Raw genomic sequence first — 17,707 nt, forward strand, 5'->3', positions numbered from 1 at the left:
ATAGTCCATGCGTCGCTTCGGGACGTTAGCCCAAGAGTTTACAATAAAGTTACAAAGCAAGTGCTGAAATTACCCGCAACGGCTGTGGGATCTCTTGGAAATGAATTTGTAAGACAAATATTCTACTGCAGTTTGTCACTAAACTGACATATAAATTACGAGGTTTATCAGGGTTTCTTGAGCTTTTCCTAAACTGTCCTTAGGAAGTAACAATGCTTTGCTGAGCGTATAGGTTCGACTACTACATTTCTTGCTATTTTATGATCAGTAAAAAGGTAGAGTTTCGCGACGACTGCTTGCAGCGTTTCCAAAGCCAGTCGCAATTTGTAGTTGCGTCAATTGTATTTTTATTTCGCAAATCACGGTTTTTTCTTTCCTTAGTTCTCACTGGAGTATGCTGGTACATTTTATGTCTAGTATACGCAACTCACGGCAAAACCTTTCTTTAACAATTTCTAGGGTAGTAAATTTTCAAAATGATAACCAACCGACCCATCAATTCACGGTTATTAACTACCAATATGTTCGCCTGATCAGATAATAATGCGCAATGATTGCTTGTCGCTGGTAAATGCGCTTCTCAAGAGTATTGGTTGGGTTTGTGGTGTTTAACGGCCCAAAGCGACTAAGGCTATGGGAGACGCCGTAGTGAAGGGCTCCGGAAATTTCGACCACCTGGGGTTCTTTAACGTGCACTGACATCGCACAGTACACGGGCCTCTAGAATTTCTCCTCCAAAGAAATTCTAGCCGCTGCGGCCGGGATCGAACCCACGTCTTTCGGGTCAGCAGCCGAGCACCATAGCCACTGAGCCAACGCGGCGGCGGAGCCACCGCGGAGAGTATTCGTCATCGTTTGCAAACAGTTGATGCCTAATTTGGTTAGTTTGGTCCATTTAAGCTGCACTCATTTTCTGCTATTCTGATCGGGCACACAGGCCGCATACAACCCTTTGAAACGAAAACGCACCCAAGAAATCGGTCCCGTCACGGTTACCGTATTTTTGAAAGCGAAATCGGCGGACGCCCGCTGATTTTGCCAAGGTATCCGCAAAAGCTGCCGATATGCGATACAGACTGTCAATTCACACCAAAAAAAAAAAAAAGCTGAACTCTCGGTGCAACAATCATTGCATTTCAGCAAAAAATTGGCTGTGGCTTAGCTTGGTTAAGCCCGGTAATTGCGAAAGCAATATCCGTAACTACGCCATGGTTCAGCTGATAGTGTAGCTGGTGGTGGTGCTTGTGGTTAGACTTGTGGTGATGCATCGGTTATACAATCCAATGCAATCCAATCCACGACATCGGGGGCACGACATCGTTGTGGCCATGTGTTTACGCGTCTTTTTCGCCCAGGTTCTGACTCTGTCACTGCTGGGTGCTACATCAGAGGATCCTGACCTACCGTGGAATGGCACAAGGCATGAATCTCCTTCTGTGTCATTCAACAAGGCGGGACAGCAGTGCTCTGGAGCGACCGCATCGTGGCTTTGAAGCTCATCCGTGTATTCATTCAGGCTTTACTCCGACGCAGCAGCTCATCTGGCAACAACCAAGGGGCGGTACTTCTGTGGAGCGGCTACTTAAGCGGCCACTCAGTGCGAGGCTCCCGGGGCACGACATCGTTGCGGCCATGCGTTTACGCGTCTTTTGCGCCCAGGTTCTGACTCTGTCACTGCTGGGTGCTACATCAGATGATCCTGACCTACCGTGGAATGGCCCAAGGCATGAATCTACTTCTGTGTCATTCAACAAGGCGGGACAGCAGTGCTCTGGAGCGACCGCATCGTGGCTTTGAAGCTCATCCGTGTATGCATCCAGGCTTGACTCCGACGCAACAGCTCATCTGGCACAACCAAGGGGCGGTACTTCTGTGGAGCGGCTACTTAAGCGGCCACTCAGTGCGAGGCTCCCGGGGCACGACATCGTTGCGGCCATGCGTTTTCGCGTCTTTTTCGCCCAGGTTAGTTATTTGTACCCTGCCTCTTGTTACCGGAATTCGAATCGCTGTGTTATTGCGGTGTCGTGCCCCAGCGACCTGTTTCGTCTCGTGCGGGTGTGCCATGCCTTTATAGATTGTGTATTGTTCGGTATGAGTCAGTTTTTACTGATGCTCTCCGGGGACGTTGAAAGCAATCCTGGCCCTGATTCCGCAAACAGTACGTCGAGTACACTGAGTGTAACCACCGATACTGCCACTATCGCTGGGATCTTTGAGGTTGTTAAGCGCTTAGAACTGGGCCAAACTAATTTCCTTCAAGAACTGCAGGCAATAAGAGAGAAGCAAAATGCCATGAATACATCTCTGGATGGTCTTCTGGGTAGAATTGCAGCTCTCGAAAATGATATGGAAGTCATAAAACGTAATGAGGCTGCTTGTGTATCTGCTCAACCACAAGCCGTTGATGATCTAGTGCGGAATTTGGCCGAGCTTAAGACATCGCTTGATGATGCGAACAACAGATCGAGAAGAAATAACCTGGTTCTTCTGGGTTTGGCTGACTCGGCTACAGAGACATGGAGTCAATCTGAAGAGAAGGCTCGTGCCTTCTGTCTAAACCAGTTGGGTGAGCCCGTTTATTCAGAAAGTATTGAACGTGCACATCGTATTGGCCAGTTCCAAGACGGTAAAAAACGCCCGATAGTCATTCGGTTCTGCAACTTTAAAGACAAGGAAGGCATTTTGTCTTGCGGAAATAAATTGAAAGGCACATACTTCGCGATCCGCGAAGATTTCACCCGGGCTGTGCGGGTAGCTCGAGCTAAGCTTGTAAGCTATGCTGGTGCCAAGAAAGTTACTTTCAAACTTCGTTATGACAAAATGCTTATGAACAAAAAGTGGTTCGTTTATAACCCACTTCAAGACCAGGTTATTGAGCATAAACCTTAACAAAAGGCCAGGCAACTGCGCAATGGGTTCCAGCGCCTCATTCACTGCGGTCCTGCCAGGATTCAGTCCATATCTGATCTTACTATGCTTGTGGTGAACTGCCGTAGCATAAAGAATAAAACTGATGATTTTTCCACGCTTATTTCCTCAGTCCAACCGCATGTAGTCATGGGTACTGAATCCTGGCTGGACGATTCGATTCACAGCTCCGAAGTCTTTTCAGCAGATTTTGAAGCTTACCGTTGCGATCGACACTCACGTGGAGGTGGCGTTTTTCTGCTCATTCACTCGAGTCTTCGCTGTTCTGCTCTGCCGGAACTTAATGGCTGCGAAGAATCTGTTTGGCGGAATCTACATTTAGAGAACGGGCAGCTGCTTACACTTGGCTGTTTCTATCGTTCTCCTATGCGGGCTAGTCCAGATATATTTGTATCCCTTTCTGAATTCATAAGTAAGATACACAACGATTACATCATTGGAGGTGATTTCAACATCCCTGAAGTTACATGGGTTGACAATAAACCAGTCCTTACCAACCTGTCACAGCTGTACGTTGATTTCCGCGACCTCATTATTCCGAACGACCTGTATCAGTTTGTTAAGGAGCCAACCAGGTCATGCCATGGTTCCTCGTTTGTTCTAGATTTGCTTTTTTCTAACCGAGATTCACTTGTGCGCGATAGTTACATTATCCCAGGTATCAGTGACCACGACTGTGTCGTTGCACACGTGCCAATGACCCAGCCTTCAGTGCCACACAGGCACCCCAGGAAAATTTTCTTCTATGATAGAGGCGATTACTCGTCACTATCTAGCGAGCTTGCCAACTATTTACAAGACTTCAGATTCATGAGCCAGCGTTTCGATCCTACTGCGCTGTAGGACATATTTAAGCAGAAGCTTGATGTGCTCATTGACAAATATGTTCCTTTCAAAAACATATCAGCTAAGCGGCGCAAGGACAAGCCGTGGGTAACTCGGGAAACTAAACTATTGATTAAGAAAAAGCGTCGTCTCCTAAACACGTACAAAAAATACCGGGACGCGAAAGTTCTTGAAAAGGTACGTGCTCATGGAACAGACATAAAAGTTAAAAATAAAGCTGCGAAAAAATGGTACATGAATGAGTTAGGTGCTAAAATTCAGAGTAATCCAAAAGAACTGTGGAAATTTCTTAAAGTTAATGGCCGTGAATCAGTCGGTATTCCGGCACTGAATAACGGCGCTGAACCTATAACTGATGATTTTGATAAGGCATGCTGTTTCAATTATTATTTTAAGTTTGTTTTGGCAGCGAACTCGCATCATGAAATGCCAGTCATGGATGTGCAAGAGACAATGCCTGAGCTAACAATTACATACAACGGTGTGTTAAACCTGCTAAATAACATAAAGGTGTCTTCGGCAAGCGGGCCCGAAGATGTTCCCGGTCATGTCCTGAAGGTCTGTGCTGAAATCATTGCTCATTACTTAGTTATTCTATACTCGAAATCGTTAGATACAGGAATAATACCCCAGCAATGGAAAAACGCTAACGTGGTGGCCATTCATACGGGTGGTTCTAAAAACATAGTTGCTAATTACAGGCCAATTTCGCTTACAAGTATTAGTTGCAGAACGCTTGAGCACATAATATATAGCGCATTGATGAAGCATTTGGAACAAAATGAATTTTTCACTCAAGCTCAGCATGGTTTCAGATCAGATTACTCGTGCACGACGCAGCTCTTAGAATTTAGCCATGATATTTTTTCATCATTTGACAAGGGTCTACAAACAGATTGCATTTTTTTAGATTTCAAGAAAGCGTTTGATTTGGTACCCCATGATTTGCTATTGTATAAATTATCTTTGATCAAGATTCCAACTTCCTTTCTAAATTGGCTTCAATGTTACCTGCAGGGACGCAACAACGTGTATTGATTAATGGGTCCCAGTCTGATTATGTTCCTGTATCTTCGGGGGTACCGCAGGGGTCTGTTTTAGGACCTCTGCTGTTTCTAGTTTATATTAATGACATTTCTAAATATATGACTTGTAAAATACGTTTATATGCTGACGATTGTGTTATCTACCATGTTATTAACAGTTCTTCAGATTCTTGTCATTTGCAGTGCAACTTGGACCGCATACAACAATGGTGTTTGAAGTGGCAGATGTTTCTGAACCCAATAAAATGCCAGTTTATTTCTTTCACGCGCAAGCATCACCCTTTCTTGGCTGAATACAAACTAGATTCTACCGGACTTTCTAGAGTTTCTCACTATAAATACCTCGTCGTTTACTTTTCGTCTAATCTCACCCGGAATGAGCACGTCGAGCACGTTTCTGCTAAAGCTTATGACATGCTAAATTTTCGAAGAAGGAATTTTAAAATGGCACCACTAAAAGTTAAAGAGCTTCTATATTTCACCTATATTCGGTCAATATTGGAGTATGCTTGTGTTGTTTGGCACCCCCCTACTTTAAATTTAACAGACATGCTTGAGCGTATTCAGAACATTGCCGCTCGGTTTGTCTCAAAAAATTATGATTTTAACAGCAGTGTTACTAACATTAAACTAACGCTGGGATGGGAGCTGTTACGGAAACGCCGTACCAACTCCCGGTTAGAAATGCTGTATAAAAGCTTTCACCGAAAAATAAAAATAGATAAAGAAAATTATTTGCTTCCACCGCATTTCAGGTCAAACAGACTTGACCATGGATGGAAGATTAGAGAAATTAAAACAAAACTAACACTTATCAAAACGCATTTTTCCCAACTACCATTCATGACTGGAATCGCCTGCCCCATGAAATTGTTGACTGCCGTTCCGAACCTATGTTCCGCGCGTTGCTGTCGGATGTATGAGTGCGCAGTTGGCTTTCGTTTTTTCTTTAATTTTTCGTCATTTCTTTTTGTTGTTTCATATTTCATTCATTTTGTACTTGCTGTGTCATGCCTGGTTGTATTTCGTTTTTTCTTTTTTTTTTTTTGCCGCCGCGGTGGCTCAGTGGCTATGGTGCTCGGCTACTGACCCAAAGGACGCGGGTTCGATCCCGGCCGCGGCGGCTGGAATTTCTTTGGAGGAGAAATTCTAGAGGCCCGTGTACTGTGCGATGTCAGTGCACGTTAAAGAACCCCAGGTGGTCGAAATTTCCGGAGCCCTCCACTACGGCGTCTCTCATAGCCTTAGTCGCTTTGGGACGTTAAACCCCATAAACCAAACCAAACCTTCTTTTTTGTTTCTTTTTTTTCTGGCCTATTCTTCTGTTATGTATCCTCATCCCCCCTGCAATAATGCCAACGGGCGCTGCAGGTATTTCCAATAAACAAATAAATAAACTCAATACAATTCAATTCAATACAATTCAATACAATACAATACTATCCTATCCTATCCAATGCAATTTAATCCAATCCGCTAGGCGCGGCGGGCGCAGGAGTTAGGCAGCAGCTACAAGCGCGGCCTCGCCTCGCGACGGCACAAGTTGGAGCCCTGCTCTTGCAGCTGTGATGTCACACCACTAGGCGCGCCGCGCGCGGCGGGCGCAGGAGTTAGGCAGCAGCTACCAAGCGCGGCCTCGCCTCGCGACGGCCCAGGTTGGGCCCCTGGTTTTTGCGGCCGATGGTATGACGTCATAGCAGAGGTCAAGCTAAAGGTCAATGGTAGCTACCGCGGCCTCGCCACGCGAGGAGCTGAAAGTGAAAGTAGTATTGCTTTCGCAATAAAAATTCAGGGGGGCACTTTGTTGACCTAAAGTGCTGTGAGGCGAAAGCGTTTAGCGCGGTGTTGCTGCTTGTGCCACTGATTTGGGGTTAACATGTTAATGAAGTACACAATTGTTTGTGAATCTTAAATGCTGGAGACACTGGAGGGCGTTTGGGAGGTATCCGTCTGATTCGACACCTTTCTGCAAACAATCTCGAGCGTCCTAGACAAAGAGAACTACATATGCGTTGGCAGGAAGTAGCGTAGCCATTAACACGCTCGGCTGCGGAACGGAAGGATGGTGGTTCGAATCCCATCGTGCACAAAGATTTTTTTCTGGTCTGACTACAAAAGCGTGACACCTCTGCTGACAACCTCCGGCTGACAACTTTCTGTCGACAACGATGAGGCATTAAATGCTTTCGCCTTAAAAGCTATAAAACCAAACGCCAAGCATCGAAGAGTAGTAAACAGCAGCAGCCAAGAAAGCAGAACCGAGCCAAACCAAACGAAAAAAAAAACGTTAACTAGCTCGGCGCAGTTGTAGTTTCCAGTTTTCTTGTCAAAGCAGAAAACGCACTTCCGACGTAAGTATGTCAGTGCGCCAGATAGAAGCTCTGCCGTTTGCCCTTTCTAAACGCGGTCATCTGGCGCAACGAAGAAAATAATCTATTGCCCAGAAATGGGCGAAAAGTTATGAGCCGGCTGCCGAGATAACTACTAAATTTGTGCGCCAGACAGCTGAACCTAGTTTGCGGCGAAATGCGTCCCGAGTTGTTAGAACAAGCGATGCCACGGCTAGCAATTTCACGCGGAATTGCTCGTCTGACAAACCCTGCAAAAACATATGGGCATCGAAAGGTCGCTGCGTTCATCGCGACCTTATCTCAGGTGCCGGATATTCGAGCGTAGCATATGACGGGCGCCAGAAGGCGCACCACGTCCTGCAAATGGTAGGTGCTGCAACTGCGGTAGCAGGCGGGGCTAATAAACTTCCACTAAATAATCGTACTACACGCACCCTTAGAGGCGAGACTGGAGCCGAATGCCATCCGAGGTTTAAATTCGCATTCGGAATAAACTAATTCCGTGGTACACCGCGGCCCTTCTGTCGCATTCGGAAACTTCGACATTTACTCGCCATATTGATGCTGCGGTGCTCCTGTAAAGCTTCGCTTTTATTACCTTGATAGATAGAATGACATTAGTTCTGAAGGCGTTCCAAATAGTCGTGTAGCATGGGTATGAAACCTGTACCTTCACAGATATAAGTGTCCCAATAAAGATGAAGCACACGGGTTCCTCACGTTAACAACTTGAGTTCATCCTGACGGGCTTCTAGCTTACTGCTAAATAAGATGGTGTTAATGAGCGGGAGCCCAACTTCCACATAAGCATTTCTGCGTACGCAATTATGGTCCACGTCAACCAAATTTGTTTGCGGTTGGATTTCAGGCGTCCTACACACCTTTCTTTCTACCTCATGCTCTTTATTTCATGCTTACCCCATTCCTTCCAGCCAATTTTCAGGTGCACTGAGGTCAACAGTCACGGTGTGGTCGGTCGGTATCCTTAAAGGTGCAGTGAAGAGGAATCTGAACTCGTCTTTTTGCCGCGGGAACTCAATCTACACGTTCCGAGCATTCTTAGAAACTTCGACTTATTGCCTTGTGTGGCCGATTTCCCTAATTAAATCGATTTAACGTCCGGCTCCCGCCTTTTTTTTAATTGTCCCCGTACGGTGGGCGGAGTCGACCAACGCGTGGAGTGCCTTTCACCCAGTCCCGTGACGGCTTGCCGCTCTGCCATCCGCGGAGTAATACGTAATAAATCCGTAGAAGCAAATAGTCCACGCGTATTTTTATGTCTGTGGGCTTATTTTGCGGCTATATTATCTGCGAATGAAACTATTTATTCATGGAAACCTCAAAAACAAAATAAAGCGAAAGCAAAGCCTCCACGGAGCTGGCTGAAAGGCACTCCACTCGTTGGTCGACTACGCCCACAGTTTGGGGAGAATTAAAAAAATAAAGGCGGGAGCCGGACGCTAATTCGATTTAATTATGGGAATCGGCCACACAGGGCAATAAGTCGAAGTTTCTAAGAATGCTTGGAACGTGTAGATCGAGTTCCCGCGGCAAAAAGGCGAGTGCACCTTCAGAGCACCTTTAATTGCTTTTTATATTAAACAAAATAAACACTACAGCTGCTGTCGATTTGTGCCTCGCCTTGTCTTGCGTTGCCTAAAGTTTCCAGCAGTTACGCACAGTCCGCAAGCTGGCGGCCAAAAATAGGCTGTTTCACACTAATTTAGATCAGAATCAAGATTTGAGAATCCCCTGGGTGCAGTTTTCGGAAATTAGCAGAGGAGCCAGCATATACGAGTGGCGCATTCAACTCACGGCGCCGCTCCGAAAATTTTGTGTTTATGGCAACTTGAATAGTTGGCTTGAACGCCGCAAGGGTTGCGGTAAAATCACCTAACCTGCAACGTTCTAAACAAACTGAACGCGTCTTATTATGACATTGACTCAACGTGGAGGACAGTAAGTGATGTAATGAAAGATATCTAGGCGGTTCATGGACACAATTGGGGCCCCTGTATTTCACTCGACGAACTGTTTCGTTACTGAGAATGCCGGGGTGAAGCAAATTGTTGCAAAGGCACCCTTCTTCTCAGGTTCTGTTTCGTCTGAACGCCCGCCCCTTGTCCTCCTCTTTCCACTTTCAGAGCAAAGCCCAAGGTACAAAAATACGCTGCGCACGCTCTAAACAGAATGGAATAAAATTGAATAAGGTGTGCTCTAGTGCACTTCCTTTTATAAAAGGAAGTGCACTATATTACAGCTTACTAACTTTTTACTTCCATATAGGCGTATTCGTGCTTAGAGTGCACCACACGTTTGCAAGGCAATAAGCCGAGCTTCCTTGGCAGCCGGGCACGGGGCGAATTTTGAAAGGTCATGCAGAATATTTAACAATATAATAAGCCAGTTTCAGTATATTTACTTCTGTTCTTAGGTACCGGTATCACGCTCTACCACCCCACGCAGTTTCCTTTATCTAACGTTACGCAGCAACCATCTGTCGTTGCCGCACATGATTTTTCGCAACTGCGCTTCGCTCAACAATGTCGACTGTTATGAAAGCCGAGCGCGCACGCCACTTTTAACATTAGAGGCCCTTGCTTAGAGTTTTTTCATAAAACTAGTGTTATCGCTAGTTGCTGGGGGGTTTGATAACCACTAGAGCTGCTTATTGGAAGGCGTGCACTCAGAAGTTGTCTTGTACGTATTTTGGTTAAAGTCGTGACCGGATTAAGCCATCGGGCTGTGAACGAGTAAATTAATCTCCTTAATAGCGGAGACATTGTTCAAGTTGACTTTTTATGCTAATGAAAAGTTTTTATTAGTGACGCTTCCTCGAAGTTTAACTCATCCTAGACGCCTTTCGCACTTGGCTTCCATCGCACTCAGCACAGATTATCGATGTAAGGCTGCCTGAACTGGGGCTCCGTTACGACAGGTGCGGAGAAATGCAGATGAGGCTAAGGAAAAAGGAAAATAAAATAAACTGTACTGTGTACTGTAAAATTCGCCGCAAGCATTACGAAAATGTTGAAAATCTAAACACAGGGGAGAAGTTTTCCGTGAACTAGTTATGCACCTGATTAGTACAATCTACATTGGAGGCAAGACTGCAGGCCTGCAGCAAGGCTCGTGCTGGAACCGTTCTGGTAGTCAAACTGCAACTACATAAAGAAACATCTGCATGAAATATGAAATATGTAGGAAGTTTAAGCCATGTGAAATAGTCTCAGAAGGGCTGGCGTCAGCTCGACAGCGCAATGACGAAAACAACGCGGTTACGCGTTGTTTTCTGAATTATGAATTATGTTTATGAATTACAAATAATGAATTATGTTTTGTATCAAAACTTCTGGTTAATTTTCAACACTATTGCGGAAAATAGAGCTCCTCTTTCACCGTAATTTGTTCACGGAATAATCTACCTCTGAAATTTAAAGTCACCTATATCCTTGTCTATGTTTCAATCAACTTTTAAAATGTCTCTTTTACAACAATAAAAGACTTGAGAGCGCTGTATATATGCTTTTTGTTGATGAATATTTAAATGTTTTGCACTGCGCTGTCTTTTCTAGCTTCTGTATGTAGTGCAAAATCATAGATATGGTTGGTTATTTTAGTGTATCATTTTTGTTTTTTTACCCTGATACTTTATTGTTTCGTTTGCATCGCCTGCAACGTTTACCTATGTATATTTGCTCTGTTGTTACTTTGTAGTTACTTGTCTGCGGTGCTGATTGTTCAACTGTAATTTAGTTTAGTATTAATGCATCGATGGTCTCGTAGTAGTCACCTGACTGGGGCACCCTCGCCTTTATATATGTTTTTGTACTCATCCCTCATATGCCAAATAAATTCTTATTATTTGATATTTGAGTATTTGTCAAGAAAAAGGCAGAAAAGACAGAACAAATGCTGAAAGCAAAGGAAAACGTACTTGACGGCTAGGTCCATTTCAGTATGTTTCGGCGCTTTTCCCGCTTTGCGGCTATGCTATCCCAAATATGCTTGACTGCGTGATTCCGTTTTTGACACGCCTCGATTTACAAGTGCGGAGCAGAAGAGCAAATTCTAGTGGCCATCTAGTGCTCTTTGGACGAAGTTCAAGTTTCGGCACGCACCTGCGACGCTTTTTTTTTCTTCCCTTTTATCGCAGTTCACCACACGTTTTAGCCCTGCCCTCTACTTCGTGCCTCCGTGTGCTGCTCCCGGCCATATGTAAGGCGGGCATACTGCGTCACCATTTTCCTTTTGACGACTACTATTTAACGCCTAATAGCAACGAACATATTGGTTGCTGCGAAGAAAAAGGTCGTAAAATGCTACTTCGTAAGTTATCCTAACAGCCGTGCGGAGTCACAGCAGAGTTTCAGTGGGGTGGTGTTTCAAAGAGCCCCGCCAGATGAGCCGCGGCGTAGCACTTGGTGTAATGCCATGCTGCTACGAAAAGCCAAAAAAAGGAAGTGTAGACTCCCTTCCCTCTCTCTCGATGTTGATGTTGACAGGGGAAAAACGTTGATGACCATAAGAGGATGCAGAACGTCTTCCAGGTTCGATTTGCTCAATCACATTACTCAAGGGCAACATGGGGAAAAGTTGACTGTTTAGTTACAGAAAAAATACAAAAGAGCAGAAGAACAGCGATAAAATTATTTACAGATGACTTCCTCTCAGAAACGCCTGAAGAAACTAGATCCTGGACCCTCCCATACAGCCTCTTTTAATCCCTATGTCCCCGCCCTCGCTGTGGACAACAACCAGTTTAGTAATTTCCCAAACGCTCGTTCAATCAAACCTTGGGGAAAGGACGACCAAATCAAAGATATGGAAAAGGAAGGAAGTGTTCCCCACCCAATACTACACAAGTAATTTCACTCTCCGCTAGCTTAGCGAACACCCTCGCTTTCCCACGGCTACGGCTTATTTACAGACACACGAAAGACAACATAGTATATACACAAGTTCCTAGAAAACCTGTCTCCCAGGCAGACCTACTACGTTGTAATCACTCAAAAACCTCGGGGGCCCTCGCATGCACAGGCGACGGGCGAACACAGCCTGTCCGACAAAGCGCGTCTTCCGTGTCGCCACTGTCTATGCGTCTCAGTTTAGATCGACATGCGCTAACGAGCGGTCATTTGTCAACTGCGAAGCTGTCGTGAGAACCGACTTCTTTGCGATAAGCCATTCAAGAACGCCGCAAAAGACAACCTCCGCATCCGGCGGTGGCGCCTTCGAGTCGAGACAAAACGGCGAAACGCGGTTGACCTGTTGCTTCCCGCATGCGGCAGCGCTTACGGTGGGGACATAACAAAGTATATGCTCCCTCCTGGTTTCGTGGAATACCCCGCTCCTGGACAGCGGCTCCATAAGCCGCCACGCGCACTGACCAGCACTGTCCTCAACAGCGACTGGGACTTGTCTCTTTGTTCTGCTGTCAAATTCGACAGCTCAGCCACTGAACTCAAAACGCACAAACACACGCACTCACAGACTCACAAACATGTGGTTCCGCGACTGACGCGCACGACAAGTGTGCTCTCTTCATTTTTATCCTGAAGTCTACTTGTTCAATACATCCTTAACTGAGTCTTTTAGAATTCCCTGGAAGTTCTGCAAGCTATCCCAGTACGCGGTTACATCTATACTACCGGCAGCAAGCGCACAGCAGCGTTCACTAGAGCACGACGACCGCAGTTCTGCCAGTATTATAGCTCTTCCGTAAACACAGTAATGCCCTCAAGTAAGATACATCACGTTCACGTAAAGAATGCAAGCAGTCCGAAGATGCAACATATCGGCTAGGTTCTTTATGCTATGCATTCGTCTAAATGACGTTTTTCACAATGCGCGCTTTGATATAAATATACCTGAAATAAGACTCCTCTCTGGGGTCCCCAATGTTTACAGTGAGGAATGCACGTAGCAAGTTTAATACGTTTCAGGCCACAATTGCTGAGCAGACTTCGCTGTCACCGAAAAAAAAAGTGGTGTTAGTAAGCTTAGTTCGCATGCAGCCGGGAAATGCGTACGATGATTTATTATACCTGCTACTAATTAAGACAGCACCTCGTACCGATAACTGACAGCAGCTGCGAGGTTTCAAACATCGCTTTCGCGCATTTTGGTGTCACGCTTCCGAAAAGGCAGAAGAAAACACCTGCGGCTGGCAAATGTTACACTGGCCTCCACGCTAGTGAACACAGCGCTCGGCGCATTCGCTTCGTGGACGCTGGACTGCCTAACCAGTGCTACGAGGAGTATGTGAGTAGCAGTCTCAACTCATTGGTCCTGGCGGTGACTCGGTGATGACAGCTGTCGCTGCGGTGGCTTCGCTTGCTGCCGGCACTGCCGACTCGTCAGCGCTCGGATATTCTTCGTACCTGCAGCTGACAGCCACCTTAGTCCTCAAAAGCATCGTACGCTGAGTGGAGCTGAGCTTGCAGAAGTGCAGGTTGCAGTTCTTCGCGAAAACTTCGTTGTTGGCATCGAGATCCACAGTAAATGAAGCGACGGTTGATAACAGACGCCTGCAAAGCGTGGCTCGCAATAGCTTTCATTTCGGCTGTTGCGAGACCGTAGCGCTTGCGGCTAGCCAGCGATCACGGAGCCCACGTTTAAGACATCTTGAGAGATTACGTGACCAAGAGTCATGTCTTTCTGTGTAATCATCTTAATATGTAGCGCTGCTTAAATTTCAAGAAAACAAAATGCATCCCCAACTAGCACCGGAACGTGTTTTATTAAGGGAGTCCCCAGTTTGAATGAGAGGGGCGGGAAAAACTTATAATCCAAACCTCTCAGCAATAAAGGCGTATTTTGCTGCCGGATAAGCGATAATAAGTCCATAAAAATGCATCTGTTGAATTTTGCTAACAAAAACTTCATTGTTCTGAGCAAAGGAAACAGCACTAAATGAAATCGTCCTGTAATTTATGGCATTCTAGCGGAAAGCAGACCCCTTTCGCGTTAACTGCGCTTTTGCAAGCTCGAAAAGAGCAATACGCGAAATACAGGTGCCACAATCATTGGCCGATTTAGCGAGTAAATTGCGTGAGCCGACGTCGAATGTTTTGCGCAGATTCTAGAGGCTATGATACAGCGCAATTCACTTCAGAACGGTGGGAACCAGTGTTTCTCGGCGCAGACGTCGTAAGTTTGATTCGACTGGCGTAAACAATTCTGAACTCAATTATCTCGCAGATAAATTATTTTCACTCTCGGAGTAGCGTTAACATAGCCAGTAGGAGCCGGAGAAGCAATTTCGTTACAAAGAACAATAACATGATGGAGTTGCAGTAAACGTTCCATATGCAGAAACAATGTTGGGATATTTCATATATTTTTTAACTATCATTAGCTGCTGGAGGAACGCCTTAAGTTCAGAGATAAGTACCTGTGGTATTCGATTTTAAAAAAGGTAATCAGCTGTCGACTGAGAATTACCAATCTACCTCTATTATTAGTAAATGTTGCAAAATGTTGGAGCATATTGTTGTCGGCTACTTGGGGACGATTCTGTGTGACCGCAACTTGTTCTCGTACAATGAGCAAGGGTTTATGCAGGGGTTGTCCAGTATTGCTCCGACAAATTTTTTGTGCATGGATTTGCGCGTTTGCTTGATACGTTGGGAGGACCAAGTAGTGTTTTTTTTTTACTTCAGAAGGCCTTTCTAAATGTTGCTGCACGGTAGCCTTATGTACTGATTAGAATTTATTTATATCTCGTTTCATACCGTCCGATTGATTAAAGCCTATCTGGAAGGCCAACAAAAGTGCATAGAAATTAATAATAATCGTTCAACGGAGTTGAGGAATTCAGCAAAGTAGCCTTGTGAGATCATTATGTTTTCTTAAATTTTTGCGAATGGTTCACTTAAAGTGATCTCTGGCAGTGTGTCTGTTAAGTTTTTGGCAGATTACTGTACTGGATTGAACAAATTTCAACGGAACATGGCTACAGGTCTGCGCAGCAAGCTGTTTTTGCTGTGAGTGTGTGCAGTTTAAAATGGGCTATAGAGCTGAACACGAAAATAAAAGGTTTTTTTTGGGGCATAACTAAAAATGAATCGTAGAGTAAGTTCTCCCATTTTCTTTACGGAAGTGTCATTCTAGAAAGCGAGGAATAGAAATACCTATAGGTATCGCACTTAGCAGTGTGGTAAACACATATTACTAACATTTATACTTCCGTGTAACGAAAGTTATGGGTTTTGAGAAGAAAACTAAAAACTGCTTCTGTGCGCGCTAAGATTCGAGCTAGAATACTTGTGTCAGATATCGTTACTCAAATATGCTTCGCCAGTGTCGGACCCGTACATAAAAAAAGAACGTCATACAGTTGAAAGAGTGAGGCGAAAATCATTAAGGTTTATATTTGGTAAATATAGAAGAGTAGATTCCCCGTCTTAGTTGATGCGTATAGGTGACATTGAAACACTGGAAATTCATCGAAAAATATTGGACTCGCATTTATCTGCAATAGCTTACGCTGCAAAAACAAACTTATGCTTCCGGAATATATTATGCCTGCCGTAGGAAGGACTCGTAACATCCATGGACACTGACTTGCTTCCATTTACGTTAGAACTAACAATTTTCAGTACACGTTTCCCAAAAGAGTGGAAGACTGGAATCGGTTACAGCCATGTGTATTTTTGTAGCGTGATTTTATAGACGAAATGGTTCAGCAAATAAAAACTGCGAGAAGAAGACTAGATGGGAGGAGAACACAAAGACGCACAAACAAAGAGCCTTGTGTGTGTGTCTTTGTGTTCGCCTCCCGTTCCGTCTTCTTCACGCAGCTTTATATTTGATGATCCTATGAACCAACTAGCCCAACATGCTGTCTTCAGGAGAAATAGAGCACCTCCCTGCTGCTAAGTTTTGTTTCTATTTTTTTATTGTGTTGATAATCGTGTGTTCACTCTTGCTTGGGACAAGCGCATAGGCTTGCAGTATCTTTAAAAAATAGTTAATAATGACATCAAGGTAATATTACCAATTCTTATTGCTGTTGCAGCTTCAGCAAGACTAAAAGTCACAAAGTCTCGATATACTATTTTCTTGACCTCAAACAAATTTCATACTTTGTCCCACAGTTTACTACCACTGAAATAAAAGCAACAGCTGGCACCTGCATAAAAGGTGCGCATTCTTGAAAGCTTCTCCTACTTTATAAGTGCCGTTCTTGACTAATCTGTACTTCGGCAACAGGGTCATCTGGGCAAGAGATAGTAAATATGACAACCAATGCCGCACTCTCTTAACGTGAGAAAATTTTTTATAATCCGGTGTCAGATTGGCTGGTACCGGCAGTAGCTTCCATTTGAGTGCCAATAACTGCTTATTAGACCACCTTGTGCTCACAAACAAAAAAAGGAATTGGTGCTGCCTGACAATTGACAGCAAATGCAGTCAGTGGACGTCAGGATCAGAATGACGGTACCTCTTGACCGCATACTATTTTAAGACGAATTGTTGCGCCTAAAATACCACGAACAATCACGAACATCGTAAAAGTGCTCTCATGTGTGGTCACAATTGTTCCAGACCAATCCGTTCGTGTTTCGCGTAAAGTTAAGACAGCGAAAAAGCCGTGCTCCAGTGGCCGAGAAATCAAGAATACGAAAGAACGAACGTGACAAAGCTTCGCAGATATACATGGTCTGTTCTCCAGGAACGCCTGGACCGGAATGCTGTTTAGCTCCCTCGTCACGGCCTGTTGAACCACCTCTACCGATCCGTGATGTTTCCCCTCGAGCGTCGATTTTATTCTCGGGCATAGAAAAAAGTCTGGCGGGGCCAAGTCGAGGCTGTAGAGGGGCTGAGGCAGCGTTGCCGCCTTGTGCTGGGCAAAAAATCGGGGTCCTCATTCACATGATGAAGATCCTACCGGTTGCCCTTTTACTCCTCTGACAACACTCCCGGCACCAACTTCGCGCGCGCTTTCCTCATGGATAAGTTTTCGGGTTTGAGGAATGCTCAAGTCATCAGCAATCATTCTGATACTCATTCTACGATCACTGTAAAGTAAATACTTCACTCGCTACACATTTTCGTTGGTCTTGCTGGTCGAAGGGCGTCTGGAGCGGTCGTCTTCCTCGACTCTTTCCTTACCTTATCGGAAAAGCTTGTGCCACTGAAAAAACACCTGATCTACCCATGGAAGTGTCACCGTAGGCCTCCTTAATCATGTTGTGAGTCTCTTTGCACGTTTTACCAAGATTTACTGAACATTTGATCGCATATCGCTGATCCAGTAAACGCTCGACAATTCTGCGTGACGAGACGTTTCGACAGGGGTTCACAGTACAAGCGACCTCCTCTCTTCAACGGCCGAGAGCCTACTGCCGATTTTCCCCAGCATTCCCAATATCCCCCTTCAACGATGCTGCACGCGCAGACCACCTCTCGTCGGCCCGTTCGCCCAGGAAAAAACCAGTCCTACTACTTTCAGAACAGACCCTGTATATCTCCGAAGCTTTATGTACGATATAGGTGCAGCTATATAGCTGGACCTGGCTTGCGAAAACA

The sequence above is a fragment of the Amblyomma mixtum genome, chromosome 3, assembly GCF_055824585.1.
Source record: "Amblyomma mixtum isolate Tamu chromosome 3, ASM5582458v1, whole genome shotgun sequence".
NCBI classification, from domain to species: Eukaryota; Metazoa; Arthropoda; class Arachnida; order Ixodida; family Ixodidae; genus Amblyomma; species Amblyomma mixtum.